Raw genomic sequence first — 21,588 nt, 5'->3', positions numbered from 1 at the left:
TCTGATATTTATGCGCAAGGCGTAATAAAGTAAAGCCTCAAATTAAAGGTTTTTCGTTCTATTAGTAAAAATTCCCTAAAATTATGGCATGGGTATATGATAAATCGGTTATTACCCAATATCGCCTGTTCCTTGTGTCGTATCAGCATTCGTGTCATTTGTGCTGCGTCAGACACTCGACTTCGTCTCGTGTCTGACGCAGCACAAATGACACTCATGCTGATACGACACAGGAACAGGCGATATTGGGTAATAACCTCTAATTGTCACATCCAGTATTTAATCTCTGGTATATATACGGTAATGGTTTTTGTCATATAAATTACAATAATTGTTTTATACAAATAAATATGAATAATTATTTTTTCCAGTAACATTGAAGATTTTTACAAATGTACATCATTCTACTTCACTTGTTTTACATTCCATGTAAATAACAGGAAGGGTAGAGCAGTTATTGCGCAATAATTATGTAAAATCAACAGTTTGTACAAAAAATCATTCCATAATGAAGCCAAAATTTAAAGCAAGTGCAAGCAAGACTGTGGATAATCTACATTACTACAATCAGTTTGTCAATAAAGTTAATTTTAATATAGTGTTATTTTTGTCTGTTGTGAATTTACAGGTATGACAATCAGTCTAATCATATCTTTTGTGATAAAAAGATTTGAATGTAAGACCTGTTAAAAATTTAAATATTTATGTTACAATTCAATGTGATTCACACTGTATATACTTTTAGTAAAAATACAGCTGTACATACACTCAATAAATCAAATGAATTCTCTTTGAGTATAATACAAATATGTCCAGGTGTACCTTTTCTGATAAAATAAAAGTGTAGATAAAAGTAATATTTGTTATAAGTATAAACATTTTAACGATACTTTTCAATACACTGAATGTATCCTATCTGAATATGCAGTTTTCTGTATCTCATCAGGTAATAAATCATCTAATATGAAAAAAAAAAAATTGTCCTTATGATACTCTTGCACAAGTAGTTGGATATATAACCTACATATGGTATCTTTGTGAGCAACAAACTTGCACAGACATAACCTGATAACAGTGAAAAGTTTGTTGGAACACTGAGATTCTGCTCTTTAAAGACAAACAGGCTGCAACTTTTCGCATTATTTTTAAATTTTTACTTACAATAAAAAACTTTACATATAAATGTACTTATTTGAACAGAACTATTGCGTACAAAACATTTCTTTCCTAATTTACCAATACAATCTAAGGACAAGGTCTACATCAATAACATAAACTGAAATTTGTCACAGTAGGTCAACAGGCAAACCTATTTATTTACCTAAATATTTGTATGAAATTTGCAGCAACAGCAATAGTGTTATAAAACGTTAAAAAATATGTTGACAGATGGACATTGACCAGGCCTACAGACAGATTAATACTTATAGACATTGTAGCATCATATTGGTAGGGCACTCCTGCATGCCTTTTATAATGCTGTCTTCTACTGAGGTCACATGACATGTTTTAAAGGTGCATGATGGGAAATTTAAGTTGAGGATGAGAACAGTTAAATTTTAATGACTCAAACCACATCTCTCCCTAGGTGGAGGGCCTGTGACTGTACACTGTAGATAGTTGCACTTGTGACTGTTAAACTGTCATAATTAATACAATATCACACATGTCAGAGTGGCCCATATGGTTTGACTCTCAACACTACAAGTATCAATGTATCACACAATAACATTTACTTATTTACAGAACGCCTTCTTAATGGCGTATCATCTATTCGATTGTGCCCTCCACCCTGCGTGTTCCCTCTTTTCGGTACCAGAGCTGAAGCACCAACAACTCTGAGTTTGTTCAGTGTGTGCCTTACATCAAATACTGTTGGATTGCACATGACCCACCCTTATGTCTATAGTGACCAAAATGCTGTTCGATAGGATCCTGATTAAAAACTGATGTCAATACAAATGGCATACCAAGACAAAGGAGATATTTTACACTCTCTACGATTGACTTTACTGTAATCTTTAGACCAGAAAGTGTCTGATGAGACAACATCATCTTGTTATGGTCATTTTGAGAGAACTCACCAGGCCTTACATTTACTGATTGTTGCCATTCATTGAAATAATCAAGAAACTCATTTAACAAATAGTTCAATCTGACATCATCTGCATCAGTGTATGGATATAAGTTTACATTTCTTTTATTCACACCCTCATAGCAATTCTTTGTGTTTAAACAATCAAAGAATTTATTCATGTGCCTGATAAACTGAACAGTTTCTTGCATTTGATCATCATAGAGCATCTCCAATGCATTGGCAACTGTTGAACTCATTACCTGAGCGGCCAGACTTACATTCATTTGACTGTAAGCAGTCAGATCTATGTGAGCTCTTTTAAGTTTTGGACATACCGTATACAAATTATTTTTGCAATAATCTCTGTACAAGTTGACAATATGCATCCAGCTAATGTCCCGTCCGTTTTTCCACAAACGTCTAGACATCTTATGGGAATAAGAATTTGCAAAACAGTTGCGGGTGGTTTTGAGTAGATGTGGCACATCGGAAATAAAATACAATTTCCTTCTATCTTCAGAGTAAATGTTATCAGTAGAATATACAATTTCATTCTCCAGTTGTCTGTGCAAATTAAAAAATTTCCTGTTTGGAGACGCACCATCACATGTAATAAATAATACCTTAAGAGAAGCACTCAACTCAATAATCTCTACAGCTCTCCAAAGTATTGGATACAAAAGATCACTAGTGATACCATCAGTAGCAAATGCTGCAAGTGGATATTTTAGATCACTTCCTACACCACGCACCATAATCAAAAGCACAAATTTGGCCAGATGCTGATTTTGGTTATTTTCACCCTCTCCATACAATACATTATGTAGATTTACCAAGTCCTTACCAGTTTTATCTAGATCAATGAATCCTATCAGTTCACCTGTATGGTGATCATAAACAAGATCTTCTTTAACCTTTACCTCATCCTGAAGTATACCGACATAATTATTCCAAGGTTTCTCCTCACAATACATGTTACGTTTATGAGCTTCTTCAACTAACATTTTAGTTGCATCAACTTGGAAACCTGTTGCACTTTTCATAAAGTGAGAATAATCATACAGTGTTCTCTCTGATGGCAGTTTGATAAAGCCAGAATCCCTTAAATAATCATATGCCTTTGCTGATCTAGACTGGATATAGAGACACCAACGTATCATCATTGGATGCCATCGCATGGATTTTTTATTATGCAATTTATTAAATTTGATCTGTTCTTCCCAGAACAACCTCTGAAAACTATGAGGATCTGGCCAACTCTCCTCAATTTTACTCTGGCACATTTCAATCATGGACAACATGTCATCATTTCCCTTTCCAGACAGGATGTGGCCATTCACATCAATTGATTTCTGAATATCATTGGTCAAAGTCTGAATTTTATGGTCAAGTGATTTCACATGACATTTATACTGACCAAGTTTTTCACATAGCTCATCTCTGGACATATTTGAATGTGTTTTTCTTGATGACAGCAGGCTATCAGTGTTAATCTCACTTTGCCTGGATTTTTCAGATCGACGCTTACGCAGAGCCCCACGATACTTGATACATTCTTGGCACCTTTGCCCAGTACACAAAAGGGAACATGAGAATGTTCTAATTGTAGATATATGAGCAGTACTAAAACCATACTCTCTATATGCTAATTGTTTGTTACTTGAAGAAAACATGTTTGCAAAGTCTTTATCAGGATTACCTTCACAAACATTGTACTTCCTGATTTTGATCAAAATTGCAATTAGGTCATTCAATGTTCTGACTTTATGAGGCAATCCTTTCCAAAATTCATGATCTACTTTTAGTCTACCGGTATGAACAGACAATGAAGGGATGAAATCACTATCTATTTTCAGAGACATCTTTACAATTGGAAACTCTGAACCTGTATAATGGGAAACAAGTGTAAGATTACAATTACTTTCTGAGACAGCCTCAAGCATTGTAAATCCAAACAAATCATCACATTGCTTTACATCATTACAAAGATTACTGAAAATAAATTCATCAACATCAATTGCAGGATCATACACATATGGCTTATCTAAAATCACTATGAATTGATTTGCACTATGACCTTCAGTATCAGTTTCCTCTGTCTTAATTAGTTTGTTCTCATACTCAGTTGATTCACTCAAAAAATCAGTCACCCAACATTGATTATCCATTACACTACTACTACATGTATCACCAACTGTACTATCTGTGGAGGATATTTCACATTGTGATTTCTGTGGCTCTGCAAGAACATCAACAATGGAGTCAGAGGCTGTAAAATCTTGAATGCATGCCTTATTCAATGATGATGATGCCTTGCTGTGACTGTAGTGGTATTTTCTGTATGCTGCTATTTTCTTATACCTTCTTTTCCTACAAATATATTTTAAGATAGAAAAAATACCGCAATTATTCGGTGTCGCTCAAATTTGATCAGAATTGGTATATATACCAGTATGGGTACCAAAGATCAACAATACATATTGTTTCTATCTGTTCAGTGCAGGAAAAGTCTACGCTGATGTTATAACAATGATTTCTGCATAGTACAACCTGAAAAACAATAAGAAATATTTGTACCAGAAAAAAAAGATGACAAAAGTAAATAAGGTCTGAAAATTTTAGGTCAACTTTAGCAACATGCATAGCAGAAACAGTTAGTCCCTCTTAGTTGGACCATAAACAGTCTTCCCCCTCTCTACTGTCTATGGTTTGATCTGGTCTGTTAATATGTAACAGTTCATAAACAATGAAAGGAAATGACTCAAGCCTGTTTCAGACACTGCCCATCACTCCTGCACATTTGCAGGATTTCGCTTTTTCTTACCTCATTTGCACATTTTTGACACTGACATGTTCATTTGAACAAATTCACATCTCAACCCCTGCATCTACCTGTACACCAAATACTGAGATGGTAGCTTTGGCGGTATGGGAGCCTTTATGTGTGACGGTCATACATCCGCACATACATACCCACAAATATAAATACATACAGACGCCACCGACTCATCATATAAGCTCTTTTTGGTATTTATATACAAAACCAAATATGAGCTAAAAAATGGTAGCTGGTTTATAAATATACAAATGTCAGGAAACAAAGAAAACTTTATATCATTTTATAAGAAAAAAAACAGCTTATCTTGCACCATATGCAGCTGATATTTTTAATAATATTAGGTTATTATGAAACTAACGTTTGAAATCATGAGCAGCGCTGTCCAAGTAGACAGTTTGCGGCATTACAACATCTTTGTTTGGTTTTCATCAGGTTCAAGCTTACAGGAAATACACAGCATGTTGTGTCAATGACATTCACAAGATCAATGATTAGAAATTCCAACAGTTTCCATGAATATCAAGGAGTGTACAAAGCCTGATTGTGAACACTGGCATGAAACATGACTGAAAAGTGAATACTTACCTTGTTTGTTTGTTTGGATTAACAACATGCTGGTTAGCACACACTTCTGATTCAAAGTCTGTTTTCAAGTCAGGCATTGAAGACAATTGAGAATCAGCAACGCTACAGATAAACAATGATAACTTTGTTACACAGATGGAACAAAAGTTTTTCACTGCAACACAATAAAGTAGTCCAAAGTAATGCATATAGGATTGAATGCTTTCCATTGTGACATGTTAGATTACAAGTTCTAGAATATGGTGTGAAATAAAATGATCATTAAAATTTGAATTTACTTGTCAAATCTTTCACAAAGGAATGGCTTTGTAATGCAGTGAAAGACTATATCCCACCTTAAAGTGAGTGTTACAAAGAAAATCAGAGAAAATATGAAGATATTTTGAGGACAAAAATTTTCAAGGGTTAAGGGTAGTGAGCCCTTAGTTACATCTGCTCCTAATTGCACACTCTTATGACATGGCAATGAGTTCTACAAATTGCTTCCCAGATTTCAGAAATAACATAACAATGATTGATATATATACAAACTGACATGGTCTATACTTTCATTTATAGGCTTCTTGTAGTGATACTTTCGTTTCTGTTCTGCGCAACAGACTTCCTTCGTTTTTTCCTTGGCTGACACACTGAAAATGTCAAAAAAAGTCAAAGTGTTTGTTAGCAACACAATTACTTTTAGATGATTGATGTTGGAAGTTTCTATCATGAATAATTTGGTGATTCCTCAGCTGGTGAATACCTTAGGCTAATTCTGTGGTCAAATTATTAGGTACTAGTTGTAAATGGTAATTATTCTCAACCACGGGTCATCTGGGTACTTGCAGTTCTTACATAATTTTTGCGTCAGCGCCATGAAACAAATAATTGAAGTTCGGATTTTTAAACCACCAAAACAATATTCAAGGTTTCAATATACATAAATGACATAACTTTTAGTTCTGCTTTTTTCCACACAATTTCTATATCATTCGCTCTTCTGTATCGTCTGATCTCTCATTCACCTTGCTCGTATGCGTTTCACATACTGACATCCCTCCGCGGTCTTGAATAGCAAGGTTCTAGTTGTTTTTAGTAAGGCAGCTGATCAGATGCACCATATTTACCCGGGTCAGCGCCCACAGTGCAGAACAAAGGAATCAACACAAACAAAAGGAAGGGGCGGTTAACAGAGTAACCATCGATGAAATTTTGAAAACACCCTAGTTTAATTTGCATATTTGGGTGGGACTTCCCCGCAAGCTATTGTCTAAAGAGGATCGCCGATCAGCCAAATATTGCAGTTAGGGATGGACTATTAGATCATGGGAGGGGATGGTCAAAAACAGACAAAAAAATTTCAAAGCAAAAAGTTATGAAACAAAAAAATCTTAAGACTAGTTTGCAAAATAAAAAAAATAAATAAAATAAATGCATAAAAATTGTAAATCTAACACAAATAGCACATCATAACTCTCCTGGAAAAAAATTATAATTGTAAAAAAAATATTCCCATATTGATTTTGACCACTCCGCCTCCCTAAGATCTAATGGTCTGTTCCTTATGTAAATAATGGGAAACAAGGTCATAATGTTAAACCTAGGGATGGGCATTTACCTGCTTATGGGCCGTGATCCGAGGAAATACAGTATAAAGCCTGTGTACAGCAGTATTTGATTTCGCTTGGATGTGCGTCATGCACATATATATAAATTGTCTACTTACATGACTTTTCCATCTTGTCAAGTCTATGTTAACTTCAGAGTAATATGTTGCATTAACAGATCTCAGGTAATATTCTAAATTAAAAAAAAGATTCATCTAGAAATTAATTATATTTGAAACAGTTTAAAATGTTTTTACAATTTGTAAATACAGTGCAGCCACATAGTTATGTTAAACAGTATAATTCATTGCTGATGACATAAACCCTGCTTTTGATATTGGAAATTAATGATTAGAAATAAATGAATCAAAGTCAATATGACGCACATGAAATGTGGGATTACACATACAAATGTGTGACTGGTAGCCATATTGAATTGTATCATGATACAAGTTGACATGCCCATGTAAGACATAGGCACTGTATTTTTGGAAATCTGTTAACATTAAGGTACTATAATGCGCCTCAAATGTAAAAGACTTAAAATTTCACTCAAATTTTCCTCAAGGAATCTTTCAACCATTGACTTTCAACATTAAGAATAAAAATTGGGGTCACCATGCACGTTTCGATACTTCGTACAGAGACAAATTTCCCAAGCTGTACCGATATTTAAAATTCAAGATGGCTGCCATCCCTGTGTTAACTCTATACAAAAAAATAAATTTTTCAAATTTTCTAAAAACCTGTGACGGTGAAAGTTTTTCCTTCTCAAAGAGCTTCAAAATGAAACCCAACAAGCCATAGATCAGAAAGAAATGGAAAAGTTTAAAAGTACAAATATCTGTAGTCCCTAAGTCATGTTTACCTTAATCAGAATGATACGGCCGGCCTTTAGTTTAACTCTTCAAACATTGTACACAATACATATATGTAGGCCTAGCCCGGAATTCATATTGACAGCGGTACAAACAAACCCACATGCAATGACACACACAGACATACATGTATTACTATACATGTTTTGCATGTGTTTTTTGTTTGTATCATGATCACATGACTTTTCACTGCCCATAGAACACTGCAGTTGTGGGTGTGCATACTTTTTTGCCAGAGTAGGCCAATTTTTAAATCACATATGTGATGTAAATACTCACAATTAAAACTTATACTGTAACATCAGTTCTGCCCTGCCTGTCACTTGACCAACCAGTTGGTGAACCTGTAATCAGAATCAAACCAAATTAAAAGAAAATTCCAGAATATCATGTGAACCTGAAAATCATGTGAACCTGTATTCAGAATCAAACCAAATTAAAAGAATGTTTCGGTAAGACAGATGCACTGCATTCTTAATCATTATCAACAAATGTAAAATAATCATCCTAAGATCTGCTGGCCTGCAGTTCCACTCTTCCAAAATAAATGGTGCAGTTTGACCAAACTTACTGGTAAGGGATACAGGCCCAAACAGTAACAATTGTGTGTACATGTATGTTATGACCGCAAGAGAATATCTGAAAAGTTTTGTGAAACAGTATGATATTTTTGGAAAACATGGACATTAATTCTTATGGCAGTTGAAGTGGTCACTAAAACACCTTTTTTAGAGTTCAGAATCCTTACACCAAAACACACCTGAATTACATAATTCTTCACTCACAAATATGAAACAGATACTCACAATTAAAATTGATATTGTAACACCAAGCCTCCACACCTGTCACTCAATAAACCACCAGCCCAGGTGGAGAACCTGTAATCAGAGTCAAACCAAATTTATCAGTGTACAAATACATACCGGTACAAGGTTGGTATTGTACATCCACAGTGAAAAGTAAACTCATATTCCAAAATAAACCATGACTGATGAAAGTTCATGTCAATCTAGTCCACTCCACAATGAAGTGTAACATTTGCTATGTTTAGTATTTTGACAGGCCACATACGGTATGTGATACCCATGACACAACTTTTTTTCATGATAGTATTAGCCTTAGGAAACCCCATCAGACACTGTGGTGGCAAAAAGAAAAAATCAAATCTTTACCTGATACAGTGTGATGAGTTCCCACACCACCTTTGTTGTCCTGTAACTGGGTCTGCTGTTGTTTAGGATTTCTGTTAACATCAATCAGAAAGACAACTCAAACTAGCACATAAGATCTGCTGGCCTAATTAATTAAACTATATTCTACATTACAGCTGGACCACTTTACTAATACAGGCCTATATGTATGCCAGCAATAGAAAAAAATATCTGAAGCTCACAAACATATAGTAAACTGATATAATAGAGTTAGTACCACCTGGAAATATTACCGGTAAATACCATTTTTACTGAACAGGACAAGACAAAACATAGGGCCAAAGTCCCTGAAGCTACTATAGACATGGATACAAAATTAAGTATTTCCTGACTGCATGAAATTATCTCACTAAGGCCATTCTAGGGACATGTAACCCAAATATTAAAGCTGTCTGACCAGCGGTTTTGAAAAAACAAGCGACTCAACATTTGACAGAGCTCTGCTGTGTTATGTAGAGAATAACCTTTTGTGACACATGTATTGATGAAGAAGGTGGATATCTTTGATTGCTCATTTCAGGATGGCCTGACCAAATATGGAAAAAATTCTGTAAAAATACAGATTTGCATATTTCATCAGACTATTAGTCAATAATGGCAAGTAAACGAGAGTTAATTACATTCTGATTAAAGTAAACAAGACTTGCTTAAATCAAGATTTACGTCATAAAAAAACAGCATATCTGTCAGGTTATAAAGAATCTTGAGATGGTCATCTTTTAATATCAGTATTCTCATCCTATTAACCAAGCACATTTTAACTTTCAAATTAACATTGTAAGTCAGTCCTGTTGAATAAGTTGAGACTGTACGTACTCAGAGAAAGCACACTGAAGAGACAAATGTTTGAAACTTAAGAAGTTCAAGGTCATCAAAAGCATTATAAGGAATCATGTTACACTTTCATTGCACTGTTTACACAGATTGCATAATTGCTATAAATAGCACATGAGAAATCTTACAGCCCAGCTTTACCATAAAACCCCTATCACTTTGATCACTCTTTTAATTGACCACTCTATTTTTTTCCTCAAAAAGTAATCTTATTTTATCCTTACAAAGTCAACCATAAATGGAAATTAGAACTTTCTCTATCTCTATTTATTTGACCACCCTATCATGACAAACTATTATGAGCAATTTCTTTTAGATAACATAAATGGTGGTTCAGAATATATCAAAGTTGGGATTCAGGAAAGTTGCCTTTACATGTTTTAATCCTCCAAGATGGTAAGCATTTCACTATGAACTGTCAAAAAAAGTTGAATTTTCTGATAATTCCACACTAAAATTATTTTGGCTTTGATGATTTCCTAATTAATTCAATTATTTAAAATCATATTAATTATTTTTTTCTGGGTGAATTGATAGGGTTTATACAGTACAAGAATTACATACAATGTAAGTCAAATTTGACCAAAAATGACAAAAAAATTCCTTAAAAATACACATTTGCATATTTCATCACAATTTGAACAAATCTAAGTTGGGTTATCCCTAGGGACCTGTATACCAATAACAAAGCTGTCCGACCAGCGGTTATGAACAAGAAGATTTTTTACCAAAAACACCTTTTTGGCATTAATTTGCCTATTTTCAACAATATCAAAAAATTTAAAAAAATAGTTTCTCAAAATCATATTTTTCATCTACACAACAAATATCAAATCAGTAAGTACTGCGGTTCTCAAGATATTTGAGTGGACGGACGCCTCACAAACGGACATACATACATACATACATACAGACTGACGACGGACGCCGGACGGATACCCATCCCAATAGCTTCTATAGACTATAGTCTATAGTAGCTAAAAAAGGAGCAGTATGGTATCGACCCGAGAGTTTGTCACTTCAACCTTTTTTCTGAGCCACAGCTTCCTTGCTACATTATGGGAAAATACTGCAACATTCTGAACAGTAAATTTTAGATTACAATATTGCTGACAATATATACAAATACTCACAATTAAATTGGTAATGTAACATCAGTTCTGCCCTGCCTGTCACCAATGCAATCAGCCAACCACCCAGTTGGGGTTAACCTGGAAGAAGAATCAAACCAAGTTTAACCCTTTCACCCCAGTTCCCTGTATACAGGTCCAACTTTACCATAGAAAACAATGGATTTGGGACAAACCGTGATGGTGAAAGGTTAAATAATAATTCAGTGTAAAGTTACATACAAGATGGGTAAGGCATAATCACAATGCTGAGACAATTTTCCTTTTACAACTTCACAATCAATCATGGGCACTGAAAATCCACTTCACAGTTAAAGGAGGAACTCCGGTATAAAAAGACAGCTTATTGGAACTATTAATTTGTGTTGCTGACTTGAAGGGGTGGATCATACTATTCATAGACACACAGTTATTGCATTGAAAATCACTGTATATAAAGACCTTTGGATAAGCTTCATTCACATACACATGTAATCTTTCATTTAGAACTCTGCAAATATGATCAAACCATTAAGGTAGACAGGAGCATTGCTTACAAAGCTCACTATCAATTCAAACACTAATGCAAACTATCTCCAGATTCCATTTCTTGTGATTAAAATTTCCCCTTTGAAGAGTATATTGACAATTAGGTCATTTGCATGGAGAAACCCTCTTGTGCTTTTTTTCACATGGTGGAGCATTAGGTTGAACAAACTTCTGTAAAGGTACATGTTTTCTGCCAGTAGCTTGGTACTTATCAAATAAAACATAAATTTGATCTTTACCACTTGGATGGCATCATTTTTTGGAACTACTACATGTAAAAATGTTCCAACTTTTGTACTTAATGGCTTAAAGAAATAGGAAAATACAGATTGAAACATGTTGCACACATTCTGCAAGAAATATGAACTTCAGCATGCATATTTCATGGACCAATTTGCTTGTATTATTGAAAAGGGTCAGTTCTACAGAAAAGTAAATGCTGAGAACTATAATTACTCACTTACCATCTGTGTTAGAGTCTGATCCCATGCCTTGGCTGTACAGTTTTGCTAACTTGGGAAACAACCCAGCATTCTATGATGAAATAGCTTCAACATAAACAAGACAATGTACTATTAATGTCTCTAGTACAAAGCAACCCAACCCTAACAACCCCCAAATGCTAAAATTAAACAAAATTATAAGAAAATTTGCTTTAAATTTTTTGAAAATGCTAAAAAGTCAAGGGTCAACATGTTTTCTAGGGTCAAATAACACACAATGCATCTTATTTTGGGGCTCCTAACATGATATTGATTACATAAATTGTGCACAGGAACAACACACTGAAAATGTCACTTGTGTAATGGGTAAGATAATGCTGACATACCCTCATTACAGAAATTTTATACCAGATTCTAAGTTAGATACCAATACTTTTTTGCAATCAAACATAACAAAACCTGCAATTTGGTGCACAATTTGCTCTCCTAGCACAATTTTTGACAAAATAATAAGAAAAATGCTGAAATACTATGTCATCAACAGATCTCCTTGGTGGAATTGTGATTCCATTCTGACATCCACTTTGCCAAAGTGCACATTACTTTTACAAAGAAAACAATACTTTCCTGCAATCAAGCATAACAAAACCTCCATTTAGGCACATAAACTGGCCCATATGGCACAGTTTTTGACAAAGTTTAAAGAAAAATGTAGTATTATGATGTCAACAGTTTTTCTTTATGGAACTATGATGCTATTCTGAATCCTAGCTAACAAAATTGTACACCATTTTCACACAAAAAGCAACACTTTCTTGCAATCAAGCATAACAAAACCTACAATTTGGTGCATAATTTTCTCCCCTGACACAATTTTTGACAAAATAATAAGCAAAATGCTGTGACATTATGTTACCTACAGATTTTCTTAGTGAAATTGTGATTTCATTCTAACATCCACCTTACCAAAGTACACATAAGTTTTACAAAGAAAATGACACTTTCTTGCAATCACACACAACAAAACCTCCATCATGGTGCATAATGTACTCATATAGCATGATTTTTGACCAAATTATAATAAAAATGCTCTTTTGTCTAGTTGTCAGCAGACTTTCAGGGTGGAATATAAGGATTGAAAGTGCCATTTTTGACATTCAACCTAGCAAACAGTACACAAATTACACAGGGAAAAAAACACTTTCATGCAATTCTACATGACCAAACCTACATTTTCATATACTAATTGTCCCTGTGACATATATTTTTACCAAATCATAGTAAAAATCCCGTGAAATGCATTTTATTGTGAGATTTTAGGGACTTAATGAGGAATTTCTTGCAGATGGCACAACAAAAAGTACACCTTTTTTCCAAGAAAATCAATGTTTTCTTGCAATCCAGGGTAGCTAGCCCAACATTTTGGTTCTAAATTTGTCTGTATAAAATGACGCCAAAAAAAATAATAACAAAAGGCCCGTAAGTCTCATATTTCTTTAGACATATTTAGGGAAATTCAGCAATAATTTTCACTAGATCGCACAACAGATCCAATATTTTATCAAATCTGTAGAAATAAGTTTGGTCTATTTGCACTCCCTAACATGAACAGAATCGAATTTTTGTAGGCCTCGATATTGTTTGCCACTCACCGATTCATAAATATTTTGTTTACAGGCTCAAAACAAAAAATTTGATGTTAAAGCTGGAATTTTAGAAGCAGAAACAAAGTAAAACGAGCATTGCGGAGGGTCACGAACATTCTTGATATACATTTCAAACGATCTAATTTTTCGTATTTGGAGACCTTGTTGTCACGAAAATACACAAAAACATGTATTCAATCCCACTTGGCACTGTTATTAACGGTTGCAATAACAGATTCTATTGAAATTAGGGACTGGTCAGTTTCTTCGGCCTGGGGGGCCGGTGGATTATTTTTTGCCGACGTCAAAAAGTGGCTGACCCCCCCTATTCCAAATTTTGAAAACAGGGTGACCCCCCCTATTCCAAATTTCGAAAACAGGGTGACCCCCCCCCCCTGGGGCGCGACATAGGTAAAATAAAAGGCGGACATAACGTCATATATATATATATATATATATATATATATATATATATATATATATATATATATATATATATATATATATATATATATATATATATATATATATATATATATATATAAGCCTTGACGTTGTTTTGAAACAATACCCACACTTGACCATTCCACTCCTGGGTTTGAAGGAAAGCGGAGCAGTTTTCTGCTCGGCTTTTTTGTAAGTTGGCGCCAATTTTATTTTTAACTTTTACACGTTTTCCAGTCTCTGTATGATTCAATCTTTTTTAGCATGTGTATTTTACTTTAAGTTTGTCGTTGTTTTTTATTTCAGATTGTTTTAACCTTGATAAAGTGGGATTACTCCCACGAAACGTCGGTGTAATAAATTTTATAAATGAAGAGCTTGGTGTCCTGAGTTGGTGCGTCTTGACCTGCTTTGTTCTATATATATATATATATATATATATATATATATATATATATATATATATATTTATATATATATTTATATATATGTATGTATTATATTTTACATTTTACATACCGGTATATTTATATTTTAAATAGTCATTCTATGTTTTAATGAAATTGTTGACATGTCAGTTGTAAGATAGGACTTTCAAAGTGTCAATCTTAAAGTTTGAATACAGTACATTTTGAATGAGCTGTATTTTGAATGAGCTGTGAATGTATTTCACACTTTCTATGCTTAACCAGATGTCCTGAACTGTTGTACAGAAATGGATGTCAATCATTAATATCAAGAGGAAAAGCAGTGAATCAAAACTTTGATGGGTGTTAAGACTTGCCAACCATCCAATTAGATTTCCTGAGGAGCCATAGAGAGCTTTTTTAGCCAAATCTGATGTGTACAGTGTCTGAGAGGATCTTTTCTTGTAACATTGAAACCATAAAAGCACAGCTAATAATGACAAAAACTGCCTTTTTTAACTGTTATTTTGTTCATAAAAAAGCATCTTTCTACAGAAAACCTGTGAAACAAAGGAAAATAATTGTATCAATGAGAAGGAAAGATATCTTGTCATTTTTCTATCTCTAAAATAAGTCACTGTATCAAATATATATATTGTGAAATATTTGTGCAAGTTGCTTTCTCATACTGAAATCTCATAGAGAGAACAGAATTTGTCATCCTTTTCATATGAAATGCAGATTTCATAATGGTACACTTTCACTTAGCAAAAATCAAGATATCTCTGATTTATTCAAGTATGGCGCCCGAAGGGCGCGCCGAAAAATATGAAACATCCTGATATCTCTGATATATATGCCTGTATATTAAAGTCTGCACCTGAAGGGCATGCTGAAAAATGTCTGATATATTAAAGTAATGCGCTTGAAGAGCACGCTGAAAAATATTGAACATACAGATATCTCTGATGTATGTATGCTTGATATGTTAAAGTTGGGCGTGCTGAAAAATATGACTGATTATTATAGTTACGCGCCCGAAGGGCGCGCCGAAAAATACAACTGAATGATGAAATTTGTGCTGACACTAGCATTTTAGGCAATGATGAGCCTGTGTCAAAATTCAAAAACACACTGACCCCCCCTATTGGGCATTTCAAAAACATGGTGACCCCCCCCCCCCCTATCACCAAAGTCAAAAACAGGGTGACCCCCCCCATGAATCCACCGCCCCCCCCCAGGCTGAAGAAACTGACCAGTCCCTAAGACACTTTGATCGTATGATTTGTGATAAAAAATTACACACGAACTTCAAGAAGATCGAATTCTATTTTAACGCCATGATGTTTATGTTCGAATTTGACGGACTTACACAGCTACGATTTCGCGGATTTTTACCTTTCTGGAACATTTCAAGTGCGATCAGTCTATTTATAGCATACGAAAGATGTCAATTGGTGCAACAATTGTAAACAAAATGAGATATAATTACCTTTTTGTCGTAAAATTGACGACCCACGTAGAACACTCAGACACAGCAACTCACTTATAAACAAATCGTGACCCGATCGTCTGCTCCACACGCGAACTCTCGGGCGCTCTTCCAAATCACGCCGAGAACGGGATGTCACAACGTGAGCTCGACGAACAAAGGCATTTCCGATCCCTGTTAGTTATATTCGTCCCACAGGTATAGTGTAGAATTTACCGTCGATCGAACACCCCAGCGTACGTCGTCACACTCCAAACAGTGGCGGCGCTCTCACTTCCGTTTCACTCTGCTCCCGCTTTCAAAAAAAGCGGGAGCAGAAGTGAAACGGAAGTGAGAGCGCCGCCACTGTTTGGAGTGTGGTACGTCGTATGTTGATGTAAATACCCTGCGCGCGCATCTAAAAACCGCGATCTTCCACTTCCGGGAAAGTGGTCTATATGGCAAATGCATGCTTGTGCGGATGTACACAAGCATGGATCGTGTTTACACACTGACTAAAGAAGAGGTTATTATCAGTGCGGACGCAGATATGCGATTTTTCCGTTGTTGCTTAGCATGCTTATGCCAAATTCCATCGTTGCCAAGGGGTCCTGGTGTGCGCTTCAGAGCAACATCTGACTGACTGGGCGACGGTTCAGGTAGGTGGAGCTCTCCAAAATTTCGTTTAATTTCGCCCAGTAAGTTTGAGATCGAATATTTTACGTAATCTTATTTTAAGAATAATGGTCTGCGATTAAAATTGACCGTTCATGCAGTAATCCTCCTCTAAATAATGTAAATATGCCCAAAGAAAATTGACATTGCCGACGATAGTGGATTGCATCGTTAGGAGAAAGTTGTCGGGATTATGTCCTGCTTTCTGATGTTAACATTTTCGTCTCACGGCCTTATCTTGAACAATTTTAGTAATTTCAGTAACAGTTTATGTATAGGAATAGATTTTGTGAATATCGCTTCTGGAGGAAGTCATTTGACAGTACGATAGTGTTTGAAATGCAGACACCTGAAAACCGGAAGTACATTAAGTTTCCAGGCGATATCATTGATGACAACTTCGTTCACAATATTCTCATTTAGTATCACGGTCGTTTAATCCAGTTATTTGTTAGGGAAGCATTAAGTTGACAATCTTCTGTGGCTTACTTAATGTATAGTCATGCAGAATAGTTATAACCGTCGCGGTATTTCAAAAACAATAATATGCAAGTTATCCTCGAGCCACAGTCACTTGCGGTTCGATACACGGCGGTGGCCGCTTTGGTATGCATTAGAAATATAGGAAGTCGGGAAATGGAATAGCCGCTATACGCACGTACAGCCGAGTTCGGAGACGGATTTTCCTGACAAAAAGCTATAGTTTACTTAATAAACCATTATCGATGGCTTCCAATACGTCTCTGAATCCATACCTGTTATAGTGTATCGTCAGTAACGATCTTCTTGCATTTTTGGGTACGATTTCCGATTCTTCTCGTGATTTTTCTCTGAGTGTCTACAATGTGACCTAGTAACATGAAAAAAACAAAGTCCTCTTCCTATGGCCCTTGTCTTAAGCCATAGCAGTGACTATTCACTTTAGCCTCACCTGTACACACTAGAGAGTATGATAGTCTAGAGGGCAATGATGTTTACTAAGTAGGCTGAAGTTCATTTCAAGTATAGGAAGTCCATTGGGAGTTCAGATGTGTATTAAGTTTGTGTGATAAAATCCTATCATAGACAAATGAGAGTATACGATTCCACAGAACAGCTGATATGGAAGGATGTTTTGAGATAGAGAAAAATCCTTTGTTTTACATAACAATATCTGCTACTGATATCTGTTAATATATTATGCATGTATATCCATTGAAGAGATAATTTTCAAAGAGTGTCATTCTATAAATTTCACGCACTAAAGTGTCCTAACAATTGACTGAGGACTTGATGAATAATCATTGACAAATACTTTTAAAACATATGTATAATAAATGATAAATTTCCTGGTTTTTAATATGCATGTATATTAATAAGTGGTGTGAACTTATTCTTTCAGATCAACTCTACATGAACTGACGGCCAGTGAGCGTGATGCGTGACTGTCACAAGACTGAAACATTTAAATTTCTTTTTGAGATGTCATTACAACAATGATTTATTGCCACTGAAGACATAAATCATTTATTTTATTACAATCTGGATTTGCTGCAATTTTATGAATTTTAATTGAAAATGAACTCAAAGTTCCGTCATAAGATTGTGACAATGATATTGAAAAATGTAGAAAGCGAAAAGCTGTTTGGTGTGGAAGATTCAGAGTCATTTATCATAAACATCACATGTTGATAGTATTGTGAAAAAATAAAGAGTAATCTGTATCTTCTTGCCAGAATTTAAACATTTTTACCAGTTTCTGCGAGGCGTCAGTTTTACAAAAGTTTCATTATACCATATTTTGATTATGATCTCGGCGTTTGGGGTTGTTGTAGTCAAAAGGATATGGATCATTTAAAGTGTCGTTTAAAGCGGGCAATGCGACTGATTTTGAATTGTGACATTGGTACCTCATCCATTGAAATGTTTACACTTCTAAAATGGTATCTTCTATCCCATCGCTATAAGTACAACCTAGTAGTGTGTGTTTACAAGCGTATGTTGTGGCCAGTCTCCTCCATACATCCGGGATATGATAACATTTACAAAGATCCACAAAGATCTTTAAGATCTGTTTGTAATAAAGCTCTACAAGTTCCATTTGCTAGAACCGAATTAGTAAAGCAGTCTTTTCGAGTAATTACCTGTACAACAATGTGCCTACAGCAATAAGAAGTTGTACAAGTGTTAGAGTTTTTAAGCAGGCTTGTTACAAATTTTATCGACAAAGCTTTATCGACACTTTTACATGAAACCTGTCTTTGTTGTAATGTTGTTATCCTGTACTTTGTCTTCTGTGTATAAGTTTTCTTTGTGCTCGACGCTTGTGAAAAGAGGCGTATACCTATCATGCCCATAGAGTTAAAATAAAGTTTATATTGTTATTGTATTGTTATAAGATATTTATTGCATCAATATTATAATACGAATTTTAGTTTCGGTTAATCACATAACCTCATCATTAATTAAACCTGTACTTTTAGAACAATAATTGTTAAAATAATCGAACTCAGGTATAGCTTTGAAGCTGTGATTCTTGTAATTTTTTCCCTTTCTGGCTCAATATGCAAGTGTGCATTTCCGAAAAATCAGTGACAATCAGTAAAAGTCCATTTATGTTTATAGTAAATTTATATTGACCACTTCAGAGATACAAGGCTTCAGTGAATTGCCTCACTTTTTATGCTTAATTTCTGCAGTTTTATAGGGGAGATACTTTCTCCAGCGCAAAAGTTCAGGATGAGATTCTTTGAGAAACGCTACAATGAGTATCGTCGCTAGAGGGCAACCTTCACGCATGCGCTTTAGCTGTTGTTTACGGGATTTGCAAGGACTACCTGTACCCGTCAGTGCTATTTTAAGTTAACATTTCCGTCTCACGGCCTTATCGCCAAAACTGAGGGCACAGCGTTAAAGTTTGATTTCTGTGTAAAAGGACAGTGACAAAATCAAACTTGGAGAAGAAACATGGAATGAGCATGACCGGAAAATTCAGGAGTGAATGAGTTGTATTTTCTGTCAAAACGCACGAGACAACATTTTGACTTCGCGATTTTTCTTCAATATAAACAAATAAGACACTAAATAATGTACGATTTGGTAATTCTAACTATCTATGTTTCAATTCGCCTAGTTATAAAAAACATAAAATGAATTCTCGATGAGCTATAGGCGAAATTTCTTTACAATGTGTAGCGCTAGATTTAGTGATTTTTTTTTGAAATTTTCGCGTTCCATACCACCCACGAAGGAAAATCGATTTTGCGCGTCTCGGGTATCTGCGTCCGCACTGTTATGCTAACTTTATTTTGGGTTTCTTTAGGAGAGGCGTTTGCGCTAGGTTGATGTCCGGAATCTTCCTTCTTGACGTGAGGTCAGGGTTCACGGGGTAAAACGAATGCATAACGCAAATTTGGTCGGTGAGGGCGTACTGCTAAATTCGCTTCTTTATGCCATGAAGCCCATGGTTGCATATAAATGTTTTCAAAAAATTGAACGCATTTACGCGTTCAAAGGGCTGTAACACTTTTTGGACGCATGGACGCCGTTCAACGATAAGTGTGTTAAAGGCTAGAACACATGATGCGCGCTTCTTGAACACCTTTAATTTTGGGCGTTCAGTGGGTGTTCAAGCCTTGAAATAACATTACAGACCACAGATATTCCGTAAAATTATTTATTCTAAAAATACACAAAACATTTCTAGATTAAAATACAATAATTTACTGTAAAATGGGCAAATAAACATAGTCACTTTGTATGTAAAATTTGTCAGAGGAAAATACCAACGGTGTTAACACTCTCCTATCAAAAATATAAGCAATAAGAAATCACCATAAACACTATAGGTCGTTTTAAAAATATGAACAAAGTAATGACAAAACAGGTTTTACTTAAATATTGTGGATTACGTTTTATGTTCATACTTGTTTAAAACGTACAAATAAATCTGAAAAAGCTCAAAATTTGGCATACTTATTGAGTTGAAAACACGTAGATGTATGAAATCTCCATTTTTATAAGATGGTTTCTTAAAGACATTTCCTCTTGTAACGACAATTGTAAATTTGAAGGAAAAAAGTTAGTCAAGGCTTCTCTAGTGCACATAGTATATAGTTGTCCACACTAAGTAAACACAAGATGTCAAGTTGTCAAAGTGTCACAGTAAGGCACAACATGCAGAAAGTGGGGAAAGTGGATCCTTGGCAGGGTAAAACCTATTTCCTTGTCCGACAAAGTCCTTCATAAACAAAACGGTTTGTTTGTTTGTAATATCTTTAAATAAACCTGAAATGAATCTGTGACATTTCAAAATCTACTTCTCGGAAATTAAAAACATATTTATAAAGACCTTTCAAATTCTATTGTACCTTCTATTAATTTTTATACAATTTGTTTTAGCAAAAATGGTAAAAATCACCCTTAAAAAATGTAGATTTCATCACAACTTGAATATTATAATAATCCCTAATGTCTTAAAAATATCTGAAATGTCTTTAATGTCTTAAAAGTACAAAGTTGAAGATTTTTGCATAATTTGAACAATCTGGAAAAGGCTATCAGTAGAGGTCTATGTCCTAAATATCACAGCTGTTCAATTAGCTGTTTTGAAGAAGATTTTTTAAAGACATTTTGACCAAAAATAAAAAAAAAAAATTGCCATGAAATATAAAAATTTGAATATTTCATCACAACTAGCACAAATTTGACTAAGGTTATTCTTAGGGACATGTTTACCAAATATTGAAGACGTCAGTAAAAGAGAAGATTTTTGCCAAAAAATAGCAAAATTAGCCTCAAAAATATATATTTGCATATTTCATCATAATTTGAACATATCTGATTAGGGTAATCC

General features: G+C 34.8%; 2 long non-coding RNA genes across 2 annotated transcripts; both read right to left on the bottom strand.

Moving 5' to 3' along the window:
* Positions 1-6,031: 6,031 nt before the first annotated feature.
* LOC139147276 (uncharacterized) lies at positions 6,032-9,204 on the bottom strand. The gene is made up of 5 exons (XR_011555689.1): positions 9,138-9,204; positions 8,772-8,843; positions 8,245-8,309; positions 7,207-7,280; positions 6,032-6,130 (listed from the first exon to the last, which is right to left on the bottom strand). It is a non-coding gene; the product is annotated as an uncharacterized lncRNA (long non-coding RNA).
* Positions 9,205-11,147: 1,943 nt separating this feature from the next.
* Positions 11,148-16,340, bottom strand: LOC139147267 (uncharacterized). Its single transcript, XR_011555683.1, has 3 exons — positions 16,101-16,340; positions 12,133-12,216; positions 11,148-11,221 (listed from the first exon to the last, which is right to left on the bottom strand). It is a non-coding gene; the product is annotated as an uncharacterized lncRNA (long non-coding RNA).
* Between the last annotated feature and the right edge of the window lie 5,248 nt (positions 16,341-21,588).

The sequence above is a fragment of the Ptychodera flava genome, chromosome 2 (assembly GCF_041260155.1).
Source record: "Ptychodera flava strain L36383 chromosome 2, AS_Pfla_20210202, whole genome shotgun sequence".
Taxonomy (NCBI): domain Eukaryota; kingdom Metazoa; phylum Hemichordata; class Enteropneusta; family Ptychoderidae; genus Ptychodera; species Ptychodera flava.
This window is presented reverse-complemented; position numbering and strand designations above follow the sequence as displayed.